The 19,545-nt window shown below is 45.5% G+C and overlaps 1 protein-coding gene across 21 annotated transcripts in view; it reads left to right on the top strand.

Moving 5' to 3' along the window:
• Positions 1–6,154: 6,154 nt before the first annotated feature.
• The window catches only part of MICAL3 (microtubule associated monooxygenase, calponin and LIM domain containing 3), a 181,888-nt gene continuing 168,497 nt past the window's right edge, over positions 6,155–19,545 (top strand). For 19 of the 21 annotated variants that reach the window (XR_010021420.1, XM_063076628.1, XM_063076457.1 and 16 more), the window contains exon 1: positions 6,155–6,273. The gene's annotated coding sequence lies outside the window, so the exon portion shown is untranslated. Of the gene's footprint in view, positions 6,274–7,267; positions 7,310–13,708; positions 13,729–19,545 lie in introns of those variants that run through there. The other 2 variants (XM_063075109.1, XM_063075368.1) reach the window with 2 other exon arrangements.

Genomic DNA, 19,545 nt, shown 5'->3' with positions numbered 1-19,545 from the left:
TCCCTCTGTTCTTTTCTCTTTCACAGTGGAAAACAGAATGTGCAAAATAAGTCATTCAAATATAACCCAATTGGGCTGAATGTGACCTTTGCCACATGTAATTTTGAAGCTAATACTTTTATTTTTAAGAGCAATGTATTGAGCAATGGAGAAAGGTAAGATTGGAAAGGACTTCCCCTCCTCACTGCAAAAGCAAGTGATCACTAGGATGAATTTACTTCTTTAGTTCTGCAGGTATATAGGATTTAGTCCTGTCTGATACAGGGCCCAGAGACCCTAAGGCTGTGTTCAAAGAATCTAAGTCCTACAAAATATACATATATATATATTTCACATATATATTTATGTATGCTGTATATATATTGTAAAGTTTTTCTTAGATGTAGCTGCACGTGAAGGTATAAGTGTAGGAAAAAACCCAGTTGGCAAAACTTGCTGTGTTTTCTAGAGACTTTCAATAATTTGGTCTGAGTTGACTTAGGGTAGAGTCTTCCTGCAAGTTACAGCAGGACTCTAGGAATATCTGTTTTGATGATGATTATGATGTGGTGATTCTAGATTTTATTTTGCAGTGGCTTTGATGACTAGTGATTTCTTCCGCATCTTGGTTTGTCTGCTTTCACTATAATGGAGTTTGGATGTGTTGTCCCCTCCAAAACTCATGTGGAAATTTGATCTCCAATGTGACAGTGTTGGAAACTGATTGAGTCATGGGGGTGGATCCCTCATGAATGGATTAATGCTCTCCCTGGGGGAGGAGGGGTAGTGAGTGAGTTCTCACTCTATTAGTTCCCATGAAAGCTGATTGTTTAAAGGACCCTGGCACCTCCTCTCTCTCTCTCTCTTGCTTCCTCTCACCATATGATCTGCTTGTACCTGCCAGCTGCCTGCTGTTTTTCCGCCATGAGTAGAAGAAGCCTGAGGCCCATGCCAGATGCAGCTGTCCCAGAATCATAAGCCAAATAAACCTCTTTTGGGCCGACCCCGTGGCTCACAAGGGTGAGCGCAGTGCTGGGAGCACTGAGGCCATGGGTTCGGATCCTATATAGGGATGGCCGGTGCACTCACTGGCTGAGCATGGTGCAGACGACACCAAGCCAAGGGTTAGGATCCCCTTACCGGTCACAAAAAAAAAAAAAAAAAAAAAAAAAAAAAAATGAACCTCTTTTCCTTATAAATTACCCAGGCTCAGGTAGTTCTGTTATAGCAACACAAAACTGACTGATACACACTACATAGAATTTCTGGCTACTACAAAACATACCTATGCCAACAAGTGAGAGGAAACATTTCTCAGTTTTTTGCCATTGTATTATGAGAAATTGATACAGAAGTAGATTTGCAATTTTGTCAAGTTGCATTTTAATTTCCTTCCTCATGGTGCTGAGAAAACTTGCTAATCAGTCGGGAATTAGTTCATAAGTAAAAGATTTTTTTTTTTTTTTAAATCTCACTATGAGATGTTAGCCTAAGGTAAACCCCAGAACCTAAGATGATATCTTCCAACTCTGGGACATCCCAATCCATGGGTCCCCTTAGCTTTCCTCCAGAAGATTGGGATGGACTCAAACCAGTCCTTCAGTGCAGAAGAAGGGTGAGGACTTCAAGCCTTTCAGATCCCATTTCTTGAGTAGGTCCATATGACAATGGATGCAGCCCAGGAATCAAATTCGTTCCAAACCACCCTGTTTCTCCTTCTTGCCTCTCTTATCGTATAGATAGATGGGCTGAGTTTCTGTCCTGGTCCAAGGCATTTTGGGAGCCATTTGGCTACACATGGTTTTGGGTTTCCTTGGAGGTTACCTTAAAGCTGAACCCCCATGTGTTCACGAGGAAGCAACTTGATGGCAGTAATGGGTATGATATTTGGAATGCTTGGAAGGTACAAATTGAGTTCCTGTTGGACCATGGAATCCATTCACGGCAAGTGTCTCAGTCAGCATTCTCTGCTTTGCTAGTGACAGAAAGCTGACCCAAACTGGTTTAAATTCAAAAAAAGAGGGAATTTGTCTCAGTAACTGGCTTCCCATTTGGCTTGATCCAGGGCTCACAGATGTGACCAGACCCAGCTTTCTCTCTCTGTTTCTCAACTCCACTCCTTCGGGCCAGCTCCGCTCATGAAGGCTCTACCCTCACAGCCCAAGGTGGCTGCCAGCAGCTCCCAGACCTCCCTGCACCCAAACCAAACCACTCTGGGAACAGGGGAGGGGTAAATTCTTCAATACACAATAATAATTAAAATAATGAGATAATTTTTCACATCTGTGAAATTGGCAAGGATAACAAAAGAAGAGAGAGGCCCAGGGTTGGTGAGGGTTCAGACAAATAGCTCCACTGTACATTGCTGGAGGGAATGTAAACTGGTATAAACTTCCTGAAAGACAATTTGGCACTATATATGAGACATTTTTTAAAATGTGCATACTCTTTAACCAAGCAATCCTATGTCTAGGAATAAGAATTAAGATAATCCTTGAAGTTACATATAATAATGAAAAATTCAAAATAATATTAATGACTAGAAATCAAATCTTGGTTAAATAACTTAAGGTATAGCCATATGATGCTGTCATTTAAAATCATGTTTTAAAATAACGAACAGTGTCATGGGAAAATTTCTAGTCTATTAAATAGAAAAGTAGATTGCAAAGCAGTTTGATAAAATTTTGTTAAAAAGATACATACAAAAAAGAAGATACATAAGTACATGGGAAAAAAGTACAGGAAAACATATACATGAAAATAGTAACAATGATGTGCTGGTAAGCGTAATGGTATTTGTTTTTGTGCTTTTCTCTACTTAAAAAATGTTTTTTACAATGAACATATATTTTGAAATCAGAAAATATTTTTTTCCTTAAAAATGAGGCAGAATACACCACAAGTCTTCTAATGGCCAAACTGTGGATTGACATTAGATAATTCTCCCTACTGCTTTATCCCATACGTAGTTATTTCTGGGTACCCTCCACCTCTCCACCTTCTTTCCCAATACTTAGCCCCATCTCCCCCTCCCAGGCCCTTTTCAAGAACTCAACCCAGTGCTCCTCCTACTCCAGGGGATGAAGCATTCTAGCTTGAGCTTGTGCATACAGCAGAGGTTGGAACCTGTCACACACTCTGAGGAGCTCAGGTGGGTTCATTCCATACTCAAGTGGGCCTGATGTTTACCACCCTTTTCCACTCAGTGAGTACGCACTTCCTGGGTGATATACCGGGATATACCCACACAGTCTGACAGTTCTTTGCTTGATGTAGGTGTCCAATAAATGTTTGAATGCATAAGGAAAGCACTCAGATGAGCAGAGACAGTTTAGAGCTCTCTGGGGATGAGAAAAGATGGGAGAGCTATAGGAGTGAAAATTGACTGGATGGACTAGGGCTGGGCCAGGCAAAGAGCAACTCCGAAGTATTGGCTTCAGAATTACCTGGCTCAGACTTCTTGATGGATATTAAAAGTTTGCTGCTCCCACACAACTTGACTAGCGTGTCCAACCCTGTGAGGATTTCAACAGTTGAAAGAGTGAAATCATCATCAGCCCACCTGTGTTTTCGTGGCTGTGTTACAACTGCAGTGGAGCTGGATATGTTACTAAACAGCAGGGTGGGAGCTCCCCCGCCCCGGCTGGCAGCAGGCGTGCACACAAAGCGCCCTGCATGCGGACAAGCGCTGCTTCTACCTCCAACGCTCCAGGCAGCCGGGGGCAGTTTTGGTTGCCCTCTGCTATTGAATTTGCCAGATGTGTCAAAAACAGTCACATTGGCAGAATATAAACAATAAACCAGTGAAAAGAACAGTGCTGCTCGCTTTTCATAGAACTCATCCTTGACTTGTTTTCTGTGCACTTCAAGCGCTTCTTGTACCATACTCCCTGAACGCCACCCCCATAGGTTTTGCTATTTTGTATTTGTTTCCTTGTTGCTTGTAATTGTTCTCTGGTTGTTACATGTAAAAAGATTGTGTTTACTCAGGGAGTGAAGGTATAACTTGGAAACCCCCTCCACTATTTACCAGCCTTGTTACCTTAGCCAAATTGGTGATCCTCTCTCTGAGCAGTAGTTTCCTTCCTCGTGTGTAAACAAACTACCACTGACTCTCCCCACATGACTGTTTTGAGGCAGGAATGATATTATAGGAATAGAAATAAATGTAAAACATGATGTAAGTGAATGACATTGTCTTTTGTATGGAATGCAGTGGATTCTTAAGAAATAGGAGATAGTATTGCATTGCAGGGGTGATGAGGGCTGGCACTAGAGTCTCCTGTGCACTTGGGCAAATCAGCTTCTCTCAGCCTCCATTTTCTCTCATGAGGAATGGTAATTCATGGAGTTGATGTGAGGGTTATCTGAAATAATGCATGCAAAGCACTTCAGTGGTACCTAGCACATAGTAAGCACTGAACAAATGTAAAGTGCTGCTGGTGCAGGGTGCTAGTGAGACAGAAAAATATGTCAATAAGACACATATTGGGGCAGAGAGCATGAAAAATCAGGTTTATGGGGGGACACAGTAGAAACGGGAGATCTATCAGTTAGCAGCTTTTTAAAATTTTTATTTATTTATTTGGCAGCTGGCCAGTTCAGGGATCTGAGCCCATGACTTTGGTGTTGTAAGGCTACACTCTAACCAACTGAGCTAAGCGGCCAGCCCAGATAGCAGCTTCTAATAGTCAATCTGGGAAGGTTTCATGGAGGAACTGTACATTTTGGAACTATTTGGATTATATTTGGACGATGAGTTGTCTAGTTGTAGTGGAGTTGTTTAGAAAGGGTATGCCATACACCTGATATAATCTGGAAGCAGGTGAGTGGGGATGGGGTGAGCTGATGATGGGAGGTTGACAGTTCTGAAATAAAGAAGGTGGCTTACACCAAGATCCAGGGTTTGATCCCCTATACCCACCAGCTGCCAAAAAAAAAAAGTTGGTCTGAAGCTTGGTAGCCAAAATGTAAGCCTAGCTTCCCTGTGTAAAGCTCTAAAGTTGAGCAGACTAGGCCCCCAGGGAACGTTAGGAAAGTCTTAAATTTGACGTGTAGTGTGACTGAAAGCACGATGGGCCATGCACAGTTGAATGGCATGTTACAGACTTCAAAAAGCCACTCTGAAAAGATTATTAGTTGAAACTTTTGTTTTGAGGAGGAAGGGAGAAAGAAGAGGTGACTTCTGGAAGAGTAGAAATTATGAGATACTTGGAAGTGAGAGGTCTCCACATGTAAGGAGAGTGCTTGTCTTTGACAGATGAGGGACTCAGAATATTGAATTTGTGTTTACACGAGGTGGGGTCGATGCTGTCTCTGCAAAGGATTTGGTGTCAGAAAGGCTACCTACATTCAACCGAAGTTCTTCAACATGGTGGATCATGCCCCAAATTGAAGAAGAAAAAAAAATATATATATATATATATATATATAGAGAGAGAGAGAGAGAGAGAGAGAGATTGCTAATCCCACGCAAAGGATGACAGAATCATGAAATATGAGAAGGGCTATCAAAGATCAACTGTAGTCCAATATCCTAATTGGACCAGATGAAGAAACTGAGGCTGAGAGTTGGCGTTATCTCCTCATGGTCATACAAATATATCTAGTTCAATTCTCTCTAAATTTTCTTTTAGGTCCCTTCTCCACAATTTGAAGTTCTCCTAATCTTTTTGTTTCCCATCTGGATAGGATCGGGAAGAAAATTCTACTTTTGTTCTGTGGCGGCTGAGAGCAACAAACATGTCCCCTTTAAATGCATCCTCTCGGCTCCTTCTGGCAGGCTTTGATATGCCCACCGTGGTTCTCCATTGGCCATTTCGTGCGGCTTCTCGCCCCCTTCCAAGATTCCACCAATCAACTCTTCCCAATCTCCCTCCCGCCGGGCTGTAGGAATGTACCATATGGACGGCGAGGGGAGGGTGGAGAGGAAGAAGGGAGTGGCGACGGCTCATTTCTTTATCTTTTGCATATAACCCATGAGATTCTGGAGAAGTCTGAGCCTATAGGTGACAACGGGGTCCCTAAGGACGGAACCACGTGCCAGTTCCAGACGGCACTGAGATCGGTCGCCCTCAAAGCTGTGGTTCTGTGGTCAGCCCTGGAGGGCCGCAGCCCCCGCCCTCTCATGTGCCCGCCCAGCCACCGGCGTTGGCGCCGCTGCTCGCGCTGCCGCTGCCCGCGCCGGACGCTGCGAGCTGGGCTGCGGTCTGCGGATCCTGGCTGGGCTGAGCGGCCCGGCCCGGCCGCGGGCACGCCGGCGCCGAGGGGACACAGCAGCATGAGGCGGAGGTGAGGACAGGGCTGCGGGTCCTCGACCGGGCCACACCGCCCGGGGGAGCCGCGTCCCACCCGCGCCCCGAGCTCGGGGTTTCCGGGCCCCGGGCGGGCGGCGCTGGAGCCCGGGGTGCCGCCGCCGGTCGTGTGGCCGAAGATCTCCGGCCGGGCAGCGCTGCGCGCGCGGCGCCTCCCCCTGGCGGCCCGGCCTGCCCTCCCTTCGCGGACGCGGAGCTCTCCCGGCGCGGCCCGGCCCTGTCCTTGACCTCCGCGAGCGGGAGCCGGAGTGGGAGCGAGAGGGGCTCGCACCGGCCGCGTCGGGAGCGCCGGAGCCGGGCGTGCGCTGCGGGGGCGGGCTCCGAGGCGGGCGCAGGTGGGGAGCCAGGTGCGGACCAGGTGGGGGACGGGGCGAGCTGAGGGCCGCCGCCCCGGCTACCTCGCCAGGCGACGGCGCCGCGGAGGCTCCGGTGTCAGTCCCCTCGAGCAGCCTGCGCGGACCCGGGCTCGCCGGGCGCGGTGGCAGCCTCGGCTGCGCAGGTTTCGGCGGCGTCCAGCTCTTTCACAACCCTTGTCGGCAAGGGGCCGGGGCCCGGGCAAGCCTCTCTACCTCATCCCGTTAAGGGGCGTGGACCAGAGCCTAAATGCAGAGAAACTATTTCCCAGAACGCAAACCGCACTTATGTTTTTTTTAATGTTGGTGTTTAATGAGGACATTAGTTATGGTTTACGTGAAATGGGTTAATGCAGAGGCGTACAGGAGAATTGTGCACAGTATTTTTTTTTAAAGCTCATTATCCTTATTCTTAATTTTTAATGGGATGTGGAGGAGAGAATGGCACTTAAATATCGGGACGCTGATGTGTGTCTGGTCCCATCTAACAGTTTTCTACATAGACAGCCATTTAGGTTGATGGTTTGTACCCCAGGGGCGAAAATGAGTTAGGTTTTATAGTGAGAAAGACATCTTGCTACCAATCACTGCTGCTAGAGCTTCACCTTCTCGTTGCAGGGCCACACAGAGGCCAGCTCATTGTCCTGGTTGCCTTCTCTTGTGAGTACATCTCTAAAGGGCCTTTAAGAGGATATTGTAAATTCCATATTTGATTGTCAGTTGTACTCAGGTCAGAAATTTGGTCCAGATTGTTTTATCTCTGCAGTGAGTTATTCTTGCGCTCCAGGTTGTGAAAAGTTTTTAAATTTTTTTGATAGTGCATTAAATAGCACAAGTTGATTTCAGAATTATATGAGAGACATGATTTGAATGTTCTTGCAAAGAATTTTTCAGAACTTGGACCTAGTTCCTCAGCCAAGGCTCCTTTTTGTGTTTACCACACTAACATTTGAAATCTCTAAAACTTGACCACCAGATTGTGATCCCCCCCCAAACTGGGATGATCCCCATTTAGTGGTGGTTATTTCGTGGTGTTTCTAGGTGTAGGAGAGAAAATGGGCTGCAGAGATAATGTATGTAAAGTACTTAGCACAGTGTTTGGCACATAGTAGATGTTCAGTAAAAATAAGTAAAGTTTTCCTTTCCTCCTTGAGTTTGGGAGACCTGGGGATGATGAAATTGGACAGTTTTGATTGCATGCTCCCTTCTTAAATTAAGAAGTTTAGCTCCCCCTCCCACCTCCCGTCTAACCTCCATCTCTCCCAACATTTTAATGGTGTATTAAAAATGAGATACGGCTGGTCCTAGAAGTGAAAATCAAACAAGGAAAAATTGAGTTCTTCTTCCTGGCTCATGTGTTGCATTTTTAAAGAAAGGATGGTGTGTGCCTTAGTAGAGGCCTTACACTTAGCACAGGAGAGTAAATGGTCAGCATTGACCCTTTCTTAGGTCTGTTGAGTAGTCTTGCAGGTGAGGATTTGGGTTGTTGTTGGTTTGACATGTCTGAGTGGAACCAGAAGCATTACCTAATTTCTCCTGGCTCTGGCATCTAAGAAGTGATCCAGGACGGTTGGGCTTGGCTAGAAGACACGGGTAGAGACTTAACGTTCATGGGCTCTGCCTCTGTTTATCTCTTCCTCCTTGTAGCAGACTCCACGTGAATAGGTTCTTGAAAAAGTAAGAACCATCATTGGTTTATTTGTCCCATGATAAAATGCCATGGCATTTTAATAGTAATTATGCTCTGGATTTACTGTCTTTTCTTTGAAGAAGGGAAAGTTTTTTCAGCACGTGTTATCTCGTTGGTTCTTACTTGAGGTCATCAAAGTTGCGTACAGTATATACTTCCATTTTATAGATGAAGAAATAGAAGTGACATGGTCGGCTTTAAGTTGCAAGTGAGTTGGTCCCTGATATGGGACTTGAATTGGGTTTTCTTTCTTATATAACATTTCATTGATATCTTTGGAGGAACAACCACACGCGCCTTTTTTTTTTTGGAAGCTGAAGGACTTAAAAGATGCTATGTGCTTTTCTGATTACTAGGTAACTAAGAATAGTTAGTATTTATTGAGTGCTTATCTGCAGAAACTTGTGCTAGGTGCTTTTTGTACATGACCTCGTTTATTACTCACAGCAATATACAGTCGTCCCTTGGTTCGTGTCCATTGGGGGTTGGTGCCAGGACCTCCAGAATCCACAGATGTTCAAGTCCCTGATATAAAATGATGTAGTATTTGCATGTAACCAATGCACATCCTTCCATATAGTTTAAATCATCTCTAGATTAGTTACAATACCTAATACAATGTAAATGCTAAGGAAATAGTTGTTATACTGTATTGTTTAGGGAATAATAACAAGAAAAAGAAGTCTGTACATGTTCAGCAGAGATGCATTTTTTTTTCTGAATATTTTTGATCCGTGGTTGGTTGAATCCATGGATGCAGAGCCCACGGATATGGAGGGCCGACTGTACAAGGTAGGACTTGTTATTCCCAGTTTTACAGATGACATACCAGGGTTTGGTGAGATCCCAGGTCAAGAGAGTGATAGTAAGTGACAAAGCCTTGACTGAGAGCAGGGATGGGCTCACACCTGGGCTGCTGATTTTCAAGCGTGTGCTCTAACTCCTGTGCTTTATGGGGACTGATGTGCAGACCTCAGTGTCTGCAGCACCTGTGGCTGCTGCCCTCCCTGAGTCTGGCGGGCTGTGGTTGGACCGAGGCTTATTTTTTGTTGCAGTACAGTTTTCACATCCTGGCCTTTTCCTTTCCTTAGCCAGGTGGGTCATTACTTTAGAAAAAATAATCAGAGCTGAAAAAACATCTATATTTGGAGAGTGTGAAGTATTTAATGAGACCAGATGGGGAGATTAGGGACAGAGAGAATCGAGGTGGTTTATGGATAGAAGAAATTCATGGTATTCTAATCCAGAGGCTATCTTTAGTGCCTAGGCTTTTTTACTTAAGCTGTGGTTGAAATTATAAAACTGGAGGCATGGCACTTTTAAAAAAAAAATCTGTGCAGTAAATAAACCTCTCAGTTTCTACTTAGATGGTAAATTTGAAAATCTGATTTGGTTTTGGTATTAAGCTTCCACAAGTAATGCAGTACATTGTGGCAAGGGTTGGATATTGTCTGGAAATTTACCCAAACTCTTTGTGGACTTCCCCTCCCCTCCAGCCACTCCCTCTGTCACCTATGGGTTCCACTTTTCAGAATTTGACTATCATCATGTGGAATTGGGGGATGGCGGTGGGGGTGTCAGACACTCAGGTGCTTGGGGTACTCCAGTGGACAAAACAATATCCCTGCCCTTTTGGACTCACTCGCTGATTTCCTGGGGGTAGGCTTTAGCCATTTTTTGGTTTAAAGCCACTGTTCCCAAGAAGCTGGGAGGGAGGACAGGGAAACTATTCCCCTAATCCTGCAGTTCACTGATTTTTTTTGTCATCAGCAAGTTGGAGTTTCACAGAGGAGAGAAGTTGCCACAGCTTGAGAAAAACAGTGGTGATCATCACATTAAAGAAGGGAGAAGTAGGACTGTTAGCTTGTTCTTCAGTGAGAGGTGGAAGAGGGAGAGCAGGAGCTTCTGCTAAGCAGTAAGTTCCGTGATGAGAACAGCTGAGCCTTTTCTGTGTTCTGTCAAGCTCTGCGTCCCTCTCCGGTGCATAGCTCAGCATCTGTCACAGGCTGAACATGGGTTGTGTGCGAGTGAAATCCAGGAGAGGAGTCTTTCAGAATTTGGGAGGTCTGCACATGTCTATTTAATTGTATATGCAGCAAAGGATTCAGTCTGGCTAACCCTGTGAGGAGGACAGCACAGCCTCAGGGTTAACTAGTAGCTTTTAGTGATTTTTCCTTATTGTTTTAAAATAAATACTTAAAGGCAAAGGGAAACTTTGGGTGGTCCCAACCTTGTCCTCTCTCCTGCCCCTGCCTGTTTTCTGTTGCCTATTTAAGTATAGAGGAGGCTTGAGTCCCAGGAGCCCTCTTCCATGTCAGCGTTGGAAGCTTGGGAAGAGAGGAGAACGGAGGGTTCCGTAGAGGAGAACAAGTGTGTCACTCCTAGCATCGGTGGCCCCTGAGTTATGGCAGCAAACCTTTAGCACAGACTGTCCCCAGCCTACAAAAAGTTGACTTACAAAGATCCCAACTAATATTCCTCCTTGCCTCTCCACCCTACCCCTGCTTCCATCACAAAGCTGCCTTGTTGTGATTGAGGGTTTGTGAATGGGAGAGGAGGAGAAGTGGGGAAAGCAAGTCCCCAGTGCTCACGAGGGTGGTAGTGATAGTAGCAGCAGAGGCTGAGAGACCACTGGCCATGTGCCAGGCCCCATTGTGAGTCTTCACCTGTCTTACCTCATTGAATCCTCACAGCAGCCTGAGACAGTGGGTGCTGTTAAAACCCCTGTCCACACATGGGGCAGCTGAGGCACAGCGAGCTGAAGAAAGTGGTAGAGTCTGGATGCAGACTCGGGCATGTGGTTCCAGACTTGTGCTCTCGGCTACCAGGTCGGGGCAGCTGACCGGGGCACACCCCTGTGAGGGTTGTCTCCATCTGGATCGCGCCCTTTCCACTCTTCAGACCCCACTTCACATTTTCCCCTCTTCGCTCTTGAATTATCTATCTGAAATGCTCCAGGAGAGATGCATTGAGGCTAACGGGATCCTTTAAATAGTCTTGGTGTATTCTATTCCTCAGGGGATAGAGTTAGAGGAGGTAATTCTAAAGCGCTTGGAGGAGGCCCAGGTGGACTTCCCAAAAGGGGCACTTAGTCCAATGTAAAGGTTTTCAGGGACCTGGGGCTGTGCCATGGGATCCAGAAGGAGTGTTGGGTACAACGCTACTCCCAGAAAAAGCAAGGAAACCCTTTCCCTTGCTCCTCTAGCTTTTTGCCTGGTGTGGGTTTCTGATTTGCAAGACCTGGAACTTGAGCAAATCCGTCATTGCCCCAGCTCAGCTACTTTATGGATGACCCTTTTAGAAAAATGAGCTAGTCTATGGATCCTAGCCATTGTGTATAATTGGCACATGAACTTTTGGAATAGAACCTTCTACCCAGTTTGGCCATGACTAGTCAGTCATTTATTTCCCTGTGAAAAAGGAAAAAGGAAGTATTTTAGCTGGTGACATGGACTTGTGTCAATTTGTTTCCAAAACAGATGGTCTTTTCTCAAAACTAGCCTTGCAGAGGCATGGAAAAAACCTAACTTTCTGCCATTGGTATTTTAATTACCTTTAGATAGTGTTTTCTGTGGACGATTACGTAAGAATAGCCAATAGTAGTTATCACTTTCTGAGTGTTACCGAGAGCCAGATGCTGTGCCAGGACTTTGCATGCACACATCGTTTCCAGTCTGCAGGCAAGTACTGTTACCTCATTTAACAATAGGGAGGCTGCTCCAGAGAGGTGAAGGTCCATAAACTCAGTAAGTTGCATAGGCTGCATGACTCGAATCCTGTGCATTTCGTTACCTTACCATAAGATGAAATATTGAGGGAGAGAAAGTAAGAGGAATGGGGTACGAAAAAGACAGTATGAGGCAGGGGAAATTTCTGAAGTGGCAACTTGAATCAGCCCTGAGGATTTACTGAACACTGTGCCCAGCCCTGGTGGGGAGGGTGGGGCACAAAGAAGCCCTGGGCCTCAGCCACTCTTAGGGAGCCCGGCAACAAAGGGGATTTGGAATCTAAGTGCCTTAGGAAGTTGCACACTCAGACTTTCTTTTGGCATAAGGTTATTGAGCACCTAGTATATATAAGACAAGTGCCAGATAATAAGATGGCATCTGCCTGCAAGAGGTCCCCATATTTCCAGGGGAGGCAGACACAAATACGTTATGTTGTGATAAGTGACTTAACTGTCCAGGAGCCCTGAACATGGAGTGATAAGCAAATATATTAACTAGCAAACTATTGCTTCTTAATTTGATTTTGTTTATCTCTTGCACATAAGATTGAGAATTTTCTGAGAATTTACTTAACCCCCTATGGCTGTTGGTTCTGGGATGTCTGTTTTACAGCTCCTCCCTTAAGACTAGCCCTGCACCTTGGTTGTGGCAAGGGCTGGGACCACCTCCTCTTCCCACAGGCAGCCCTGAAGCCTGTCATTACTGTGGATCTTCTGAGCTTGTCGGGCTTGTCCTTGTCCAGAGGTGCTCCAGTGGACGGGCAGCCCTTACTAGAGCAGTGTGTTGCTGGGCTATGCCCTTTCCCAGGTGTTCTAACAGAGGTGGGAGCAATATGGGCACGGAGGTGCCTCATTGATGCTTTGGGCTTAGATCGACCATATTAACCTTGAGGGCTCCTTTCTAACTCTAGAACGACAACACTGTGCCTACCATGTCTCCTCTTCAGTTCTTCCATCTTCTTAAGTATTTGTCATGTGCTATATTTGGAAGCTGATGTATTGCGGAAAAAGGCCTAATAGGACTTCTCACTGCTGGATATGCTTGGCGATACACAGTTTTGCTTGTGTTTTAATCTTTTATTTTCTAAGACCTTTTATCAGTTTGATCAGGTCCATTCAAGTAGAAATTTCTTACATCTCCTGGAAATGAGTTAAACATCTTCTGACCTCCGCTCCCCTCTCTATTAGTTGAGTTGACCCAGTTCGTTAGCAACATTAGGATGTTTTCACATGCTGCTAGTGAAAAGTTCTCTCTGTCCATGGCCAGTGATCCCAGAGAAGTATTCACAGCTTAATGGTATCCCTTACTTTAAGCAAACTTGATGTATGGAAATGTGGATTTACCTCCAAAGTAAAATAGTGTGTATCTACCTCTTGGCTTTAAATTGAATTCTTCACAGTAAAGGAATTTTGCAGCAGAATTCATTCTCTAGGAACTTAAAATTTTACTTTTCTATGTACAACCTTTTCAGGCAGTCTGATCTCCCACCAGTGGTGGGAATGACTGTCACTTTTACCTGTTTTCCTCTTTGTCTCACACAGCACATGCAGCCTCAGAGGCACAGATGCTATTGGACTCTGCCTTGGCAGCCTGCAGGCCTGTCATCTGGGCTTATAGGTGTGGCAGACAGAAGCAGGTGCTGTCCTGGGCTGTCAGTCAGGGTGAGTCCTGGCAGGGCCTGCTGATCTGGGCTTTGCTTATACAGCACATGTGTGCACACTGGGTGTCTTCTGGACCAGCTCCGTCTACGCCACCTCACCCAGCTCCATGTGCAGTTGCCTTCCTTCATGCTTGTCTCCAGGCTGTTTTTGCAAGCATGGGCAATAGGCAGGAAAACCCAGACTGGTTCCCTGATAGTAAAGGAGGGCAAAGGATTTGGCTAAAAACCTTTCTTATATTGGGATATGGAAAAGGTGGGACGGGAACTAATTTATCAGGAGTCTGCTTTATAAATACACTTTATGATATGGTTTCCTTTAATCCTTACAACATTCTTATGAGGTTAAGTATATGATGCCCACTTAGGTTGGGAAGCATGAGGCTCAGTGAGGTTAAGATGCTTGCCTGAGATCTCTCAGCTGGTAAATGGTGGAGTTAAATCAGATCAAGAAAACCAGAATGTGTAGTGGTTAAGAGCATAGAGTCTGGAACCAGACTGTACTGTACTACACTGTTACTAGAGTGTGTGACCTTGGGTATGTTCTTAACCTCCCTGGGACTCAGTTTCCTCATCTGTGCAATGATTGGCATAACAATCCTACTTCCCTTGTACAGTCGTGAGCATTTAGAATTCTGCCGGGCACATAGTGAGCATGCCGTGAGTACGCAGAGTGTTAGTTCATATCCTCCTTGGCCAGTGCTGATGAAGCTGAGGATGGCATACTGAGGCCCTGCGTTTCCTCTCATCGAGGGCAAGCTCCAGGGGTGCACGTATGGATCCTGGCTGTACAAGGAGTTGAAAGTGGGCTGCTTTGTAGTAATTTTGTAGATAACTGGCTCAAAAGGGAGATCTCTCCTGTCTCATGGACCCCTCTCTCCTCAGCCAGTCACGTCCAAGGCTTACTCCTCTACCCCACTCCTTTGCGGGGGAGGGCTGCAGTTGGCCTGTAAAGGGGTCTGAACCTTGGTGTTTTAAGCCTGTGCTCTAACCAATTGAGTAACCAGCCAGCCCATCTACTCCTCCTAACTGCTTTTCTTACCAGTGTACTTCCTTACGTATACAGGTATCCTCAAATGCTCCCCACCCCTGGCTCCTGTTTTCTGTCGCATTACTTTCTGCCTCATCCTCTGGTACTGTGCCTTTTTTTTCTTATTAGCAATTCTTTAGACTTCCTGAAACAACTTGCTACTTTTTATCTATTGGTCCCCTTCTCCACATATTACACTGTTCTGGGTATTAGGGCAGGGGGCAGGTTCATAGAAGTATATAACCTTTCCTGCTCATGATGAATGTACCTGCTTCAGAAGATACACAATAGTTAGTGGAAGAAAAGTGATGAAATACTGAAACAGTGTGCACAGCGTGACTTTGGTGTTTGGGGGAAACAGGGACAGTAACTGCTACCTTTTGAGAGTCTGTTGTATGCAGGCACTGGTAGATGCTCCTATGCCTGCCAGTCTTGCTGGTTAGGTGATGCCTGTCATCCCTGATTTCCAGATGGGGACCCAGAGACAGAGGCATCTTGTCCAGAGGCACCCAGCATATGAGGAGCCTGGGGTTTGAACCCTAGTCTACACTGACTCCCGCGGTCCTGTGTAGGAGTTGAGGTTTGAACTGTGTCCCAGGTCGTGGGTAGGATTGTCCAGGTGAGATGGGGGGGTACTGGTGTCAGTAAAGGATTCAGGCTGCCAGCGAGACTGATGAGTACAGGGCAGTGAGAATGCAGCCTGGCTGGGTCGGAGATGAGTTCAGTGTTTATGAATCGCTGTGCCAGGTTCTGTCTGAGTCTTGGGAGATGTGTAAGGTGTATTCCTTTATCCTCTGGAATCTTCCTGTCACTGGGGAGGCAGACACACAAATAGATGACTTCAGCGCAGTGTGGTCGGAGCTGTGATGAGGGTAAGTATAGGGTGCTGCGGGGCAGAGAAGAGGAACCAGGAAATGTTCCCAGGGTCATGTAGTGGTAAGCTTAGCGGTTGAAAACAAGGAGCATTTTCTGAAAGGCAGAGTATAGCACAGGCAAAAGCATGGTCTTGTGGGCTTTTCTTTTTAAAAGTAAGTTTATTCACATGATCTGATGGATGCCAAGGTACAGCATGGAGTTTATAGGCAATCGGGAGTCCATCACATGTGTTTGAACACAAAGCAACAGCATGGAAGCAGTATTCTAGGTCACTTAATCTGGTGGAGCTGGGAGAGATGAGAATCAGGCAAGATCAGCTATGGAGGAGTGAACAAACTTTTATCTGTGGAGAGCCAGAAAGTAAATGTTTTAGGTTCCATGAGCTGATGCAGCTACTCAGCTCTGCTGTTGTAGTATGAAAGCAGCCACAGATAATATGAAAATAGATGGCTGTTCCAATAAAGCTTTTATTTATGGCCCCAGAATTTGAATTTCATATAATTTTCATGTCATGAAATAGTTTTTTAAATTTTTCCCCCCCAACCATTTAAGAATGTGAAAACCATTCTTTGCTTGCCGGTTGGATTTGGCCCATGGGTGGTGGTTTGCCCACCCCTGCATGAATGGTAGTAATTCAGATACGATGTGACAAGGAACTGGAACAGGATGTTGGCAGTGTAAGTAGAGAGGAAGGGACTGATTCCAGAGACATTTTGGAAAGAGGACACTGATGAGATAGAGGAGGTAGATGAGGGAAGAGCCCCAGGTAATGCTGAAGTTTCAGCTTAGGGGCCTTCCCAGCCCCCTTCTGGTAAAGCTGGCCTTGTTTTCCACATGTCTGGAATAGGACCTGATTCTGGAGAAAAACTCAGAGCAGATGCTCCTAGACTCCCATCAGCATTCGTTGTCCCAGTTGTCTCCCTGAGAGTGTCACTGCTTCAGTCCACTTGGCCTCTGGGTACGTTGGGTGGGAGGTGGCTTCTGCTGTTCTGGGGTAGCATGCCCACCTGTTTATCAGGGCACAGGTAAAGTTCACTTTCTGGGTAACTTTATTTTGATATAATTTCAAATTTGCAGAGAAGTTGCAAGAACAGTGCCAGGAGCCCCTGCCCCCCATACTTGTTACCTAGATGTATTAATTAGATTTTATGGTTTACATTTCACCCCATTTGCTTTATCATTCTCCTCTTTGTGCGTGTGTGTGCGTGCGCACACATGTGTATGTACGTATGTGTGCATTTTTTCTGACACATTTGAAAGTTAAAGACATTATGCCTCTTTACCCTAAATACTTCAGTGTGGATTTATCAAGCATAAGGATATCCGCTTCCACAACCATAGTACAGTGACCAACATCAGGAAACTTAACATTGGTACAATACTATCATCTAATTGTTTTTGAAGCTAGTACTCCTCCATAGCAATTACTCATAAATTACCTGCCTTGTGTAAATAATGATGTAACATGGTACATCCAGGTAAGTAGGTATCTGGTTGTCTCTGGGACCCACACTCCTGGCAGCAATTCTCCAGCACCCATCCTGGGGCTGCTGGGTTAGGTGAGCAGGACCAGCAGTTGCCTAAAAGGAGAACAGTCCCAGGGCTAAAGGATCTTGTTATCGTGAACTTCTGAGCTGCCAGAGGATAGGGACTGTGTTTTACTTCACATAGCTCCTGCATTCCCTGTCACCTGCATGAGGAAGTTAATCTCCGAAACGGAACAGTAGCCACAACACCCAAGATCTCAGTTATAGTCACAGATTTGTTCTCTGTTTCAGCTTTCCTTCCTCAATTGCATCTCAGCCTATGGAAAATGATTCTTGTAGGATGGATTTTTTTTTTTCCAGATTTGATCTGGAAAATAGATTGGAATTATATTGGAGTAATTTATTTTGGAAATAAAATGGGAGGAAAAAGGTAACCTACTGTTTCTGACTTAGGGTGAAAAGGGATTTTCTTTTTACTGCTTTAAAAGACTAAAACCGGAAATAGGGAAGTGTCTAATGCATATTTCTTTATTCCTTGTGATTAACTTGCTTATTAGTTCAGTGGGAATTTGGGAAATGAATCTGGACATTCTGCATGTGTTGAGAAAGGATTGAAGGGAAGGCTCTCTCTGTGGGGAGTGGGTGACTCCCCGTGTATATTTGAAATCTGTGACTTAACTAAGTGCATGGTCTTTGCCTTAAGCCTGGTAGATGTGATGGGGACCCTTCATGGTGTTCAGTCATTATTGACCTTTTAGGAGCCCATTCTTGTGATTCAGGACATTGGAAATCCAAGAATCCAGAGTCCTCAGTGTGTAAGGCCCTGTGCTAGGCAGGGGAGAGGGTGTGTGGTTGTGAAGGAGGAGAAACATGTGCATAGCCTCTGCATTTCCTGATCTCCCAGTCTAGAGGAGAAAACCTTGATTCACTTGCTACGCAGTGAGCTCTGGCGAGTCACTTAATGGATCTGCATCACAGTTTTGCCATTTGTCAAGTAGAGAGATATTGGCTGTCAGCCCATTTTAAAGGGTATACTGGGGATAAAAATCTGAGTATAAAATTGGGCAGATGTGCTTTGAAACAAAATACAAGTACCGCATACATAATAATGTTTCCTTAACACAGATAGAAGTTACTGCTCATTAGTGTAGGAGACTAGTGAGCAGAGATGTCAAAAGCTACCCTGACAGGGCCTGCCCTGTCCTCTTGGACCTTGCAGTTCATGGAATCCACAAGGCAAGGCAGATAGATTCAGCAAACATCAAGTTAAAAGTACCAGGGACATGGAAAGGGAGTAGAAGTCACAGGCTGTGTTCTTAGAGTTCACAGTTCCCTTTGGAAATCAAGATAAACAAAGAAAGGCTTTCGACCATCAGGAAGATACAGAGAATAGGTGCAGACCGTGCATGAACATTCTGCTGCACAAAAGACAGCGGCTACTGACCCCTTGCTTCCTCTGCCTGAGTTTTTCTGTCCGCTCCTCCAGCAGTCCCAGCATAGCTCTCCAGGGCCTTTGCATAGACTCTCCCCACTCCCTGAAGCATTCTTTCCTAAGATAACTGTGAGGTTGACTTCCTCAGCCGCTGCGTGTCTTTGCTAAGATGTCCCCTTCTCCGTGAACTCTCATGCTGCCCAGTCTAAAATTTCAACACGTCCCCTTCCCCCAGTACTCTGGATTCTCTTTACCCTGCTTTACTTTTTACATTTTTCCAGAGCACTTACCACCCTCTAGCATGCCATGTAATTTACTGATGCTTATTGAGAGGCACAAAGCCTGGGCTCTGCAGCCAGACTGCCTGAGTTTAAGTCTCACCTTCACTGCTTATTACTTCTGTGACCTTAGGTATGTTCTTTAACGCCTTTGGCCTTGGTTTCCTCGTTTGTAAGAATAATACCTAATTCATAGAGTTTTTATGAGGATTAAATAAATTAATATTTATAAAATGCTTAGCATAAAACCTGATGTGGAGTAAGCACTGTACAAGTGTTTGATAAATACAGCCTTCATTGTCTATTTCTCCCACTAAAATGAAATCTTCCTGAGGTCAGAAAGCTCCGTTTTGTTCTTTAACAAACCTGCAGCGTTTAGAAAAGGGCCTGGCGAGAAGCAGGCAGTGCATAACCTGAGTGGGCAAGTAGGCTTGGGGGAGTGGTCTGGAAAGGCGTCTGGGAGCAGTGGGCTGGGTCAGCGTGTGGACGGCTAGGCCCCGCCAGCCTGGGTTCCCATCCACCACTGCACTCAGTGGTTGTCTAATCTCAGGCCAGTGTCCCAGTCTCTCCAGTCTTGGGCAACACTGATAGAGTTGTTGGCAGAATTAGGTGAAATAGCGTGTAAGTGCTGAGCACAGTATTGGCCTGGCTGGTGGCAGATGGTCAGTTCATGTTTCTTTTCCTTCCTCAGCACCCCTGGAAGAAGTGAGTTGGGAAC

This window comes from Cynocephalus volans, chromosome 1 (assembly GCF_027409185.1).
Source record: "Cynocephalus volans isolate mCynVol1 chromosome 1, mCynVol1.pri, whole genome shotgun sequence".
NCBI classification, from domain to species: domain Eukaryota; kingdom Metazoa; phylum Chordata; class Mammalia; order Dermoptera; family Cynocephalidae; genus Cynocephalus; species Cynocephalus volans.
This window is presented reverse-complemented; position numbering and strand designations above follow the sequence as displayed.